Source organism: Hydra vulgaris, chromosome 13 (genome assembly GCF_038396675.1).
Source record: "Hydra vulgaris chromosome 13, alternate assembly HydraT2T_AEP".
NCBI classification, from domain to species: Eukaryota; Metazoa; Cnidaria; class Hydrozoa; order Anthoathecata; family Hydridae; genus Hydra; species Hydra vulgaris.
In genome coordinates this window covers 29,105,551-29,117,520 of record NC_088932.1, presented here as the reverse complement: position 1 = coordinate 29,117,520, position 11,970 = coordinate 29,105,551, and positions in this window count along the sequence as shown.

Below are 11,970 nucleotides of genomic sequence, written 5' to 3'. Positions count from 1 at the left end.
AATAAATTTAAACCTACGTAAGAAAAAATGTATAAATTTTTACAGATCCAATAATATATGAATCGGTAAATGTTAAAAGGATGGAAGTCCAGCAATGTAAATTTTTGGGAAACTAAAAAAAACTGCATTTTTCACCGTAGTAAATTTTTGTTAATGGTTTAATAGTTTTTTTTTTGATGAAGATAATGTTTTTCACCTTCAAAAAAAAAATTATTGAACCATTAACAAAAGTTACTACGGGGGGAAATAAAGTTTTTAGTTTTTTAGTTTTCCGAAAGTTTATATTGTTGAACTTCCGCCCTTTTAACATTCACCGATTTATATGTAATTTGGGGTTAACAAATTGTTTAACAATTTTTTTCAGTTTATTCCTTGAACTCAAAACGCATAAACCTTGATTACCTTATATGATCATTTTGCTTCTGCCAGATATTGATTGCGAAGTAAGCATTACGGTGTACAACCTATTCAGCATGAGTTTTAATCTGAATCGGCCAAACGTTACTACTTATAACACACATATATATATATATATATATATATATATATATATTTATATATATATATATATATATATATATATCTGTGTGTATGTATATTTGTAGTGATGCTGTTTTGAAGTGCATATATTATCAAGAAAGTGCTGGATGAACTGAGTCAGAGCTATAATATAGTAGAACATAAAACTACGTGATTTTCACAACTTTGAGTTCCATGCTATATCTTCAGGTGAAATACAAATAGTTTTTTCGTTAAAGAATTAAATACAATTGGAACTAGCTACGCAAAACTTACAGAAAAAACTGTTGCTTAATAGAAATTAATTTTCGTGATGACATTTGGAAATCAACTCTGTTTTTTTATTAAGTAGCTCTTTGGGATTTTTATAAAGTAAAATTATTAGTTTTTCATATGAACAAAGTAAACATTTTTTTAGTTGTGTTTTTGTAAGCATGGACTCTTTTTAGGTTGGACCAAGTTAATTCAGGTGTTTCTTTGAGTTTTTTCCTAGTTTCCCATAAATATTTTGAGAATGGTTGCATTTAAAAGTTTTTTATTTGTAAAAGATTGTTTGTGATTCGCATGTCTTTTTCTACACATCCACTGATAAACCAATGTATGCTTTGCTAGGTGTGTTTGGGGAAGATGTTATTCATTTTTTAATTATGTTTGTCGCTCTACAATATTTATTTAGCGGGTAAATTTCTTTTTGTTTGCAATTACGAGGGAAATTTTTTGTCGTGCTTTTTGAATTTAAATTTTTGTTGTGACTTTTTATGATTTTTGAAATGTTGTTTGAGCAGCTGTAGCTAAAATTTGTGGTGGTTCGATTGAATAGTTAATGCAATGGGTTTGAAGGTGGGATATTCTTATCTTTTAATTGCAAAAAAATATGACCATCATTGGTAGAGACGTATTTTTCTTTTGGGGGGTGTCTTGTCTTTTGGGTTGTACTTTTAAACCGTTTTGTTTAAGTGCTTCTTCGTATTCTGTTTTTGATAAATTAAATATTTTTTCATCGGAAGAATTTTGTAATAGTCAATCATTAATGGAGAGAGGGATTTGCCTAAGGACTTGAGGTGGGTGGTTTGATTCAGTGTGAATGTAGAGTAGTTGGTCATTTTGTTTTTTAAAAGGTTGGTAGTAGTTTTTTGAAGATTAAAAGTTACGTCAAGAAAATTAACGCTGTTTTGATTGGTTTGAATCACTATTTGGATTCCGATGTTTTTAAATGTCATATTTTTTCTGACTGTGTGACAGTCAGAACTGTGTGATATATATATATATATATATATATATATATATATATATATATATATATATATATTTTGTAAATATTAATTTTGCCGTTTAAAAATGTTTACATTGAAAATATATTTATAACTATTGTTATTTAAACTATTGTTATATATTACATATTATATAAACATTTATATAAACTATAACATGTATATATATATATATATATATATATATATATATATATATATATATATATATATATATATATATATATATGTACATATATATATATATATATATATATATATATATATATATATATACAGGGTGTTCGGGATAAATTTGACATATTTATAATTGATTATATTATTGTGTAGATTAGAGGTATTAATACACACTACAGGTCGTTTAAAAGTTTAAACCCTTCTTTATTCATATACAAGGTGTCAGAAAGGATGGATGACTGGAACCCACCTGAATCATGGAAGAGAATAACTTGCATCATGATGATTCGTGCCGGCCATCAAAATAAGGATATTATGACTGCTGCCCAATGCTCCCTGAACACAGTAAAAACAATCAGGTATGAACTAGAGACTTGCAATGGTGACTATGAGGATGTAGTAAGAAGAAAGATCCTTAGCAGACGATCTGATTGCGTTCGTACAGCAGAATTCCTCTCAAGTCTGCAGGAACGGGTGTTGAGGAACATTGGAATTCGGGCTTTGTCACGTGAAATGAATGTTGCATCCTCTGGATGCTTGTATGAGTAGTAGCGAAGGTCTTCATTGAGTGCAAGCTTCATAGTAGAGGATGCAACATTCATTTCACGTGACAAAGCCCGAATTCCAATGCCAGGGTTCTTCAACACCTGTTCCTGCAGACTTGCGAGGAATTCTGCTGTACGAACGCAATCAGATTGTCTGCTAAGGATCTTTCTTATGGCACAAACAATAGTGAAACTTTGTACAAGTTGCCTTTCAGTAGTTGCCTGCAATCTACCTCACCATTGTACTGAAGGAACTCGTCATCAAAACCTTAGAACATTAGCAATGGCAAATCCTAATGAAGCTAAGCAGATAGCGCCATCAGTGATTTTCTTTATAGATTCATTACCAAGAGGAACAATTCAAATTTGTCAACTCCATGGCCTAAGATTTGCTGTGAAAGGTAAAACACAAAAACAATTTTAAGAATAATTGTAAAATCACATTAGTTAATGGTTAAAAACTTTTAGGTTTTTTCCTCATCAGCATCTCATCAACTCTTTCAAACACCTTTAAGCACTCAAGAAATGGTTACCATTCAACAAAATACAGGACTTTCAAACACAGGCATAACAAAACTTTGATCTGCTCTCAATCAAATTAGCCCTACTCGACTAGTTTAGGCTAACTTTTAACAAAAGCTTGCAGACTATTAGAAAATTTTACAATAAAATTTTGCAGTGAGCACCATCAAGTTGTCTGAAACTGACAAGTGTCATGTTGTTCTTTGCCATAACTTACGTCAACTAAAAGAAGTTGTTGACATCTCAAGATGCCTTGATCAGGAATCCATCCTAAAGCTTGGAATAGATGGTGGTGGCTCATTTTTAAAAGTGAGTTTGACCTTGCTTGACATAAAGCTAGATGATTTTGAGCCTCACAGTCCTATTTAAAAGTCTGTTAAGTTGTGTTCTCAAGAAGACCTCAAAATCACTAGTGTTAAAAAGAAATTGATTGTGGCAGTTGCACAAAATACTCCAGAAACATCTAAAAATTTTAAAATTTTTTTTGATCTCATCCAAGTAGAAAAAGCTTGCTCACTAAGCCCCTTGATTATCTCATGTGATCTCAAACTAGCAAATATTATGTGTGGAATCCAATCAAATGCCAGCCATCACCCATGTTGTTGGTGTGAAGTTGAGTCAACAAAACTCTATGAGTGTGGTAAGATGAGAACCTTTGGAAAAATCAGAAAACATTTTCAGGACTTCCTCAACAGCGGAGAAAACACAAAGAGTGCCAAATCATTACAAAATGCTGTGCATCCTCAACTCTTTCTTTCTGAAGACCATACAAGTGTTTTAAAATTGAATCCACTAATAAAATTGCATTTGCTCATTGGTGTTGTCAATCATATTGTAAAAAAATCTTGTTCAGATGTGGCCAAAGACAGTTGATTGGCTTTCTTCACCTCATATTCCTCATTTGCCTTACCAGCACTACAAGCTTATGCAATCTTTTTCCATGTGCCGCAATTCATCAAAAAGAACCATACGGCACTTGGGCTCTTCAGTGAATAGGCAACTGAGACAATGCACTCTTACTTTAAAACCCATGGGGAGAGATATTAGCGTGATACCCATTGGGAGAGATATTAGCATAGAGATATAACTGTGATAGCTCTCACCTAGATTACCCCAAACAACTTTTGAACTGTATTTTGGATTACAACAGCAAAAATTATTGTCACAGAATGTTTGTAAATCAATAGGAATATTAAAAATTCTTTTGAATTGGCTTATATGAAGTTTAGAGGATTAAAATTTTATTTTATGTTTAAAAAATAACATTTTTGAATCTGTTCTTATTTATATCTTTTTATTTATAATAAATTTTTGTAATTTGGAAAACTTTTTATAAAAAATACTTATCTAAAAAAAATGTTTTCGTAGGACTTATAATGTGGTTTTAAAAAGTAAATATCTCTTCAAGATTTTAACTCTAGATTTTAAAATCAGGCATTTTGAGATGGCCTTAACCGTTTTATTTTATTTTTTTTTCATTTTTAATTTATTTTTGTTCCATAGTATACATTTTCGTGATTACATAATAAAGATTCGTTAAGATTGAATATACATATAAATATAAAAAATCACAAACATAAATAATAAACAAACTTCTGTAATACGAACTGTAAGAAGAACGCGGGAAACTTGCAGAAGACCAAAAGGTCTTATCATCAAGAACCGCTTTACATTGTCATACATATATATATTATATACATACATATAGAAAAATAAAAATATTTACAAAACTTTTACGTTAAATTGTTACATTAATTGTTAATTGTATTAAAATGTAAGATAACAATTATGCAAACATATCTCGTTACTTTTTCTTAATATTACCACGTTTATTGCTAAAGCAATGTTTAAAATATATATTAAAGTATATTAAAAAATAAGAGTTTATATAAGAAGCTAGCAGTGAACAAATTTAGAAAAAATCGGTAAGTAAATTTTTATACTTTAAAATACTCTTTTTAATAGTTTTTTAAAGCCGTTTGAGTTTTTAAAGTCAATAATATTTTGATTAAGTAATAAAAACTTATTCCAGATATGCACGATAAGTAATTTTAAATTGCTCAAGCTTAGTTTTAGCGCTTGCTTTATAAGCAGGAGATCCAGGTTCAAAACAAGCTCTGGACAAATTTTCGCGTCACGGTAAGGAAGGAGGCATGAACTTCCTGGTCAAATGCACTTCCGCGGTGTTCATTGACAAGACCGTAAGGACTTCTTGGGGCACCTAAAAAAAAATAGTTTTGCATGAAGCTTCTAAAAGGGTACTATTTGTGCGCAACAGGTATTTATACTCTGGCTTTTGTTTATAAAGACTATAGAAAATTGAAGAAGTTTTTTGCATTTTACTATTATACATAAGACTTAGAGCATTATATATATTTAGTTCAAACAATGTTAGTAAAGACATCTGTTCAAAAAGAGGCTTTGTGTGTTCTTTTTTATTTGTAAAATTAATTACTCGTATAGCATGCTTCTGTTTACGATAGAGAGGTTCTAGTTTTTTTTTATAGGTACTACCCCATGCTGTGTTACCGTAACTTAAATAACTTTGAACAAAGCTATAGTAGATTTGTTTGAGTAGCAGCTTTTTCAATAAATGGCGTGATCGGTAGTAAAATGTAATGGCATTTAAATAGTAAATTATCTAAAAGTATCGGAATAGTATACTGATGTATACTATTCCGATACTTTTAGATATTTTACTACCTAAATAGGCGATATGTTTATTCCAATTTAGATTTTCGTCAATAAAAAAAATATATAAATAATGCAAATTATGTTTTGATATAAATATATAATGCAGCTTATATTATAAAGATTTTAGATAAATAAATTATTAAAAGCGCTGTAACAAATATTTGTTGTGACTTTCTGTCACAATAAATGGCGTGATCGGTATATTATTCCGATACTTTTAGATATTTTACTACCTAATTAGGCGATATGTTTATTCCAATTTAGATTTTCGTCAATAAAAACACCTAAAAATTTAGTAACATTATCCCTACTTATTTCTCTATTTTCAATAAACAATTTTGGAAGAGAAGATTCTACTTCTTTTTTTTTATAAGAAGGATGAAATAAAGAAAACTTCGTTTTACTTGAGATAATAGAAAGTTTATTTGCCCTAAACCATCCAGAAATTTTTTCTAATTCTTGATTCATTTCTACGCACAGTTTGTTTATAATTTTTCCGGAGATAAAAAAGTTGCTATCATCACCAAACATTATAGTTAAAATTCTTTTTAATGCCTGATAGAGATCGTTAACATAGATTAAAAAAAGTAGAGGCCCAAGTATTGAACCCTGAGGAACACCACACTTTAATATAGAAGGATTAGAGAGTTTATTATCTCCATAGTATATAGATTGCACACGTTTATTTAAGTAGCTTTCTATCCATTTGTTTGTTCTACCCCTTATGCCATACATGTTAAGCTTTGATAATAATATTTTGTGGTCGACTGTATCAAAAGCCTTAGAAAGATCTATGAATACACCTAATGTAACTTCTCCGTTTGTAAAAGAGTTTTTTATTTCATCAACTAGGTGAAGAATTGCGTGTTCAGTTGATGTATTTTTTTGAAAACCGAATTGCTTGGAATAAATAAAATTATTTTCTTTAAAAAAAGTATATATTCTATTGTGCATAATTCTCTCAAGTATCTTAGAGAATGTAGAAAGTATTGATATTGGTCTGTGATTGCCTATTTCACTTGTATCTCCTGATTTAAAAATAGGTTTTACTTTCGCAGTTTTCAGTTTTTCAGGAAAGATACCTTTCTTTAAGGAGTGTTTAAATATTTTAAATAAAGGAACTTTAAGCTCGTTTTGGCAGTTAATTTTAATGTTGCTGTTAATATCATCGATTCCGGTTGCTTTGTTTTTTTTTAGGCTTTTAAAAGCATTGTCAAATTCTAACATGGTTAAATTTTCGTTATTCAATTCATTTTTATTACGATCTAAATATTTATCAAAAGATTTATTTACACTAGGAACTTGGGATGCAAGTTTAGATTATATTAACAAAGAAGTTGTTTAACTCATTTGCAATGACGTTTTCATCATCAATTGTTTTGTGGTTGATTTTTATAGTTTAAGGAAAGCACGGTTTGTTAATTTTTGGTTTACCAATAATTTCATTTAATAATTGCCATGTTTTCCTGGAATCTGTTTGACACTTTTCAAGTAGTTTATTATAATAACTAGCTTTTGCGGGTTTTTTAATTTTCTCAAAGAGACTTGCATAATTCTTGTATACCGATTTTGTTTTATTGCATTTTTTTTAAGGTACTTTATATATAATCGTTGTTTCCGCTTAGATAATTTTCAAGACCTTTACTCAACCAAGGTGAATTTATGTCTTTAAATTTAATTGTTTTTACTACTTTGGGGAAATGTTTATCATAAAGAAATAAAAAAATATCTATAAACGTATTATACATTAAATTTGTATCATTTGAGGATTCTAAATCTGACCAGTCAATTTGGGCTAACTCACTTTTAAAGTTAACCTGGCTATCCAATGAAAAATGCCGCCTTGTGATTGTGATTGTTTTTTTTTTTTTTTTTTAAATTTTATTTGAGGTATTTATTGAAATAAATATCGGAAAGTGATCCGATATAGCCCAGCAAGCATTTCAACGTTGATTCAACGTCGATAACGCGTTGATTTATTGACGTTGATTTTAGCGTTGAAACAAAATATCGACGTTGAAATATCAACATTAATTCAACGTCAATAAATTAACGTTGTACTGACGTTGATTTACAAACGTTGATTTAAGCGTTGATTTGGAAACAAGAAATTGACGTTCTAATATCTACATCGATTCAACGTCAAAAAAACAACGTTGAAACATAACACTTTAAAAAGTTTACTATAATGTATATGTTAAAGTTTTTTACAAAGGAGATAATTTCTTTTTCTTTTTCGAAACTACTTCCGCTTTCACTTGACTCAACGTCATCGTCTACTACGAATTCATCCTGATTTTTTTCTTTATCACTTTCGTGACTTCATCGTCTATTTCGTGGTTGTCAGATTTCCGTTTACCTCCATTCAAACGATAAGGTGCATACTTTAGGCAAGAGGCTATAAATAATCTAGTTTCTATGTCTGTTGCCTTAGGCTCAAAGCGCTTAATCGATTCTAAAAAATAAACGCAAAAACATTCAAATTTGGTCAAGTGAATAAAATTGTATAGAAAGGAAGAAAAAATATCTTCAATTTACATTATTTCATAAGAATACATGAAGTTTACAATTTTAATGTAAACTAATATATTTTATTTTTTGAGTTTTTATATCTATTTTTTGTAAATTCAACTAAATTCATTTATTTTTAACAGGCAGCCATTAAAAAGAAATGTAAATATATAAAATTATATAGATCAACATCTTTTCCAATTTTCAACACTTAAAATTAAAATTACAGCTACCAATTACTGTTTTGTAAACATTTAACCATTCTGGTTCCATTAATTGTGTGTAACTTTTTAGATATTTCTTTTATTTGCAAAGTTATTTGGACGTAATACTATATGTTGAAATCCTGAGTTTGAAAACAGAAAGTACTTTATAAATATAACTAACACACACACACACACACACACACACACACACACACACACACACACACACACACACACACACACACACACACACACACACATATATATATATTATATATATACATAAAATATAGTATATATATATATATATATATATATATATATATACATAAAATATAGTATATATATATACATAAAATATAGTATATATATATATATATATATATATATGTGTGTGTGTGTGTGTATATATATATATATATATATATATATATATATATATATATATATATATATACATATATTATAGTATATATTACATATATATAATACATATATTATAGTATATATTACATATATATAATACATATATTATAGTATATATTACATATATATAATACATATATTATAGTATATATTACATATATATAATACATATATTATAGTATATATTACATATATATAATACATATATTATAGTATATATTACATAATATGTAATATATACTATAATATATGTATTATATATATGTAATATATACTATAATATATGTATTATATATATGTAATATATACTATAATATATGTATTATATAGTATATATTATGTATGTATATATTATATATATACATAATATATACTATATAATACATATATTATAGTATATATTACATATATATACATAATATATACTATATTATATATATATAATATATATACTATATTAAATGATTTACTTAAATGAATGTTGCATACAAAACAACAGCAAGTTAAAGGACAGCTGAAACTCACAAATGATATAGTAAAGAAACCTGCCATTATCTTTTATTATTAAATATTCACTGTATATGACACAAAGTCAGCCATGCTATACATACAGTCTGTTCAACTGACTAGAGGCTACCTGCTAACTGTTTTAGAAAACAAATAATTCTACTCCACTTCAGATACTCCTGGTAACATTACAGTCACATGACATATTAACAGTTAATCTTATAACTTATTCAAAATACAAAATTCCATATAATTTTAGAATATGAGTTGTGAAATATATATACAGATTATTAGTTAGTTAACTAAATATACAAGTTATTGTTACTATATTGGTGTAATTCTATTTAAATTTTCCAGATTATCAAGTTGCAATAGTTTGTTATTTTTAAAATACATGTTATCGGACTTCTATTATTCACGTCTAGCTTACGTTACACTAGTTTTAATGACTTTCAACCAATTTTATACAAACAACTCATACCATCAAGACATTATAATACAGTAGACACACACAAAAACACTGCATTGACTGTCTACATTACATACACATCTATAAGACTCAAAACAGTTCACAACTCTCACTGACCCTTGTTAAACTGCAACAAAGCACTGCACTTATCGACACTTATGTTAAAAAAGTGACTTACAATTGTATTATTTCTTTAGTATTTTTCTACTTTGAGGCTCTTTTTTTCCACTGGACATCTGTTCTTTTGTACTTTTATCTCACTCTGCTAAACTCTTTTTAACTTATTATTCATCTCTAAGGCGTTCACTGCTTGGTGCAGCGTCACAAAAATGTATTGCATTTACAACATAATAATTTTTGTCAGGAGTTTTGATTTCATTTTGTAATAAAATTGATAATTTGTTTACAAAATCAAACATAAAGCTCTCTTCAGAAGAAGGTTTGCTCTTTCAAAATGGTTGAATACTTGAAAATGAGCAAAGTATGGGCCATAAAGCGACTGAAGTACTTTTAAATAATGGCATCCCATCAACATTCACAACTAATTCAATTTTCTCCAGATCTAGAAATTTACTTTAATGTTTTAAAGTATTAGTTTCCAAACCATAATAAATGTAATTGCCACCACACTTATTCTGCAGAGGAATGTTACATGGAGTTTTCAATAATTGGAAAATCTGCATGCCCATTGTTTCTCAAAATAAAAAGAAGTTGATTCGATGCAGAATAAGAAGTTTGGTTCACAACAACCCATTCCGCTAATTTTTCACGTAGATTTCCATTTACTGTTTTTTCTATGTCATCTATAATGTCTGATTCTGATTCTTGTGTCTTGAATCATGGAAACATTTATATCTATACGTTTCCATGATTCAAGACACAAGAATCAGAACTACCCGAGTCAAGATTGGAATCTGAGTCAAAATCTGTTTCTTCAACACCTTTAAGTTTTTCCTCAATTGATTCTTCTGAAACAACTCTATAATCTGAAATAAATATTTATTGTTTATTTGTTTTTGTTGTATCATCTCAGTAAATAAATCAATTACTATTTTATTCATTTTCTCCATTACATATTCTGTGATGACATATCAACTGAATACTTTTATTTCTATAAATAAAAATATTATCAGGTTAGCCAGGAATATATTTTAAATAGCGTTTTTGCAATATTGGGAATAATATTGTTATTGTTCTACTAAATATTAAGATTTTTTTATAAAATTGTCACACATATATATATATATATATATATATATATATATATATATATATATATATATATATATATATATATATATATATATATATATATATATATATATATATATATATATATATATATATATATATATATATATATATATATATATATATATATATATATATATATATATATATATATATATATATATATATATATATATATATATAAGTAAAAATTTTACGTGCGTATATTCAACAGTGGCACTGTCAGTGCTCGATGAATGATTTCAGAGCTATATAAGTTTGTATACGAGATTAAATAAAAATAAGTACATAATTTTTTTTTAACTTAAAGCTGTAAGCAGAGTCTTAAACATAATTTACAAATGTATAGTGTCAGCCCCAAACAAAAGTATATATTGGACGATTAGAAAGAGAATGGAAAAAGAGATGGGCAAACCACAAACAATCATTTGTAAACAGAAAACTACAAAATTCAACCACCCTTTCCAAATACAAATGGAACATAAAAGAAAACCTTAAAATAACACCCAGTTAATTTTTGTAACTAATTAGTTACAAAAAAATAAAAAAATGTATCTTTGTAATTGAAGCTGTGTAAAACAATGTTTCGTAAGAAAAAGAGAATTCTTTTCAATAATCATTAATAATATTAAAATTGAAGCAATTTTACTTCCAACCAGGAGAATAAAAAACGAAAATTATAAACTAAAAAATCTTTAATTATTACCCATAAATGAAAAACACATATGTAATATTGTAAATACTACCACTTTTAAATAAAATACAATTAAAAATAGCACATTTCTGTGAGTGATTAGCCATCTTTATTTTAATAAGTCTTATTTGTCTCGATATCAAAACGAAAGTAAAAAGGCATGTTGATTTAACGTTGA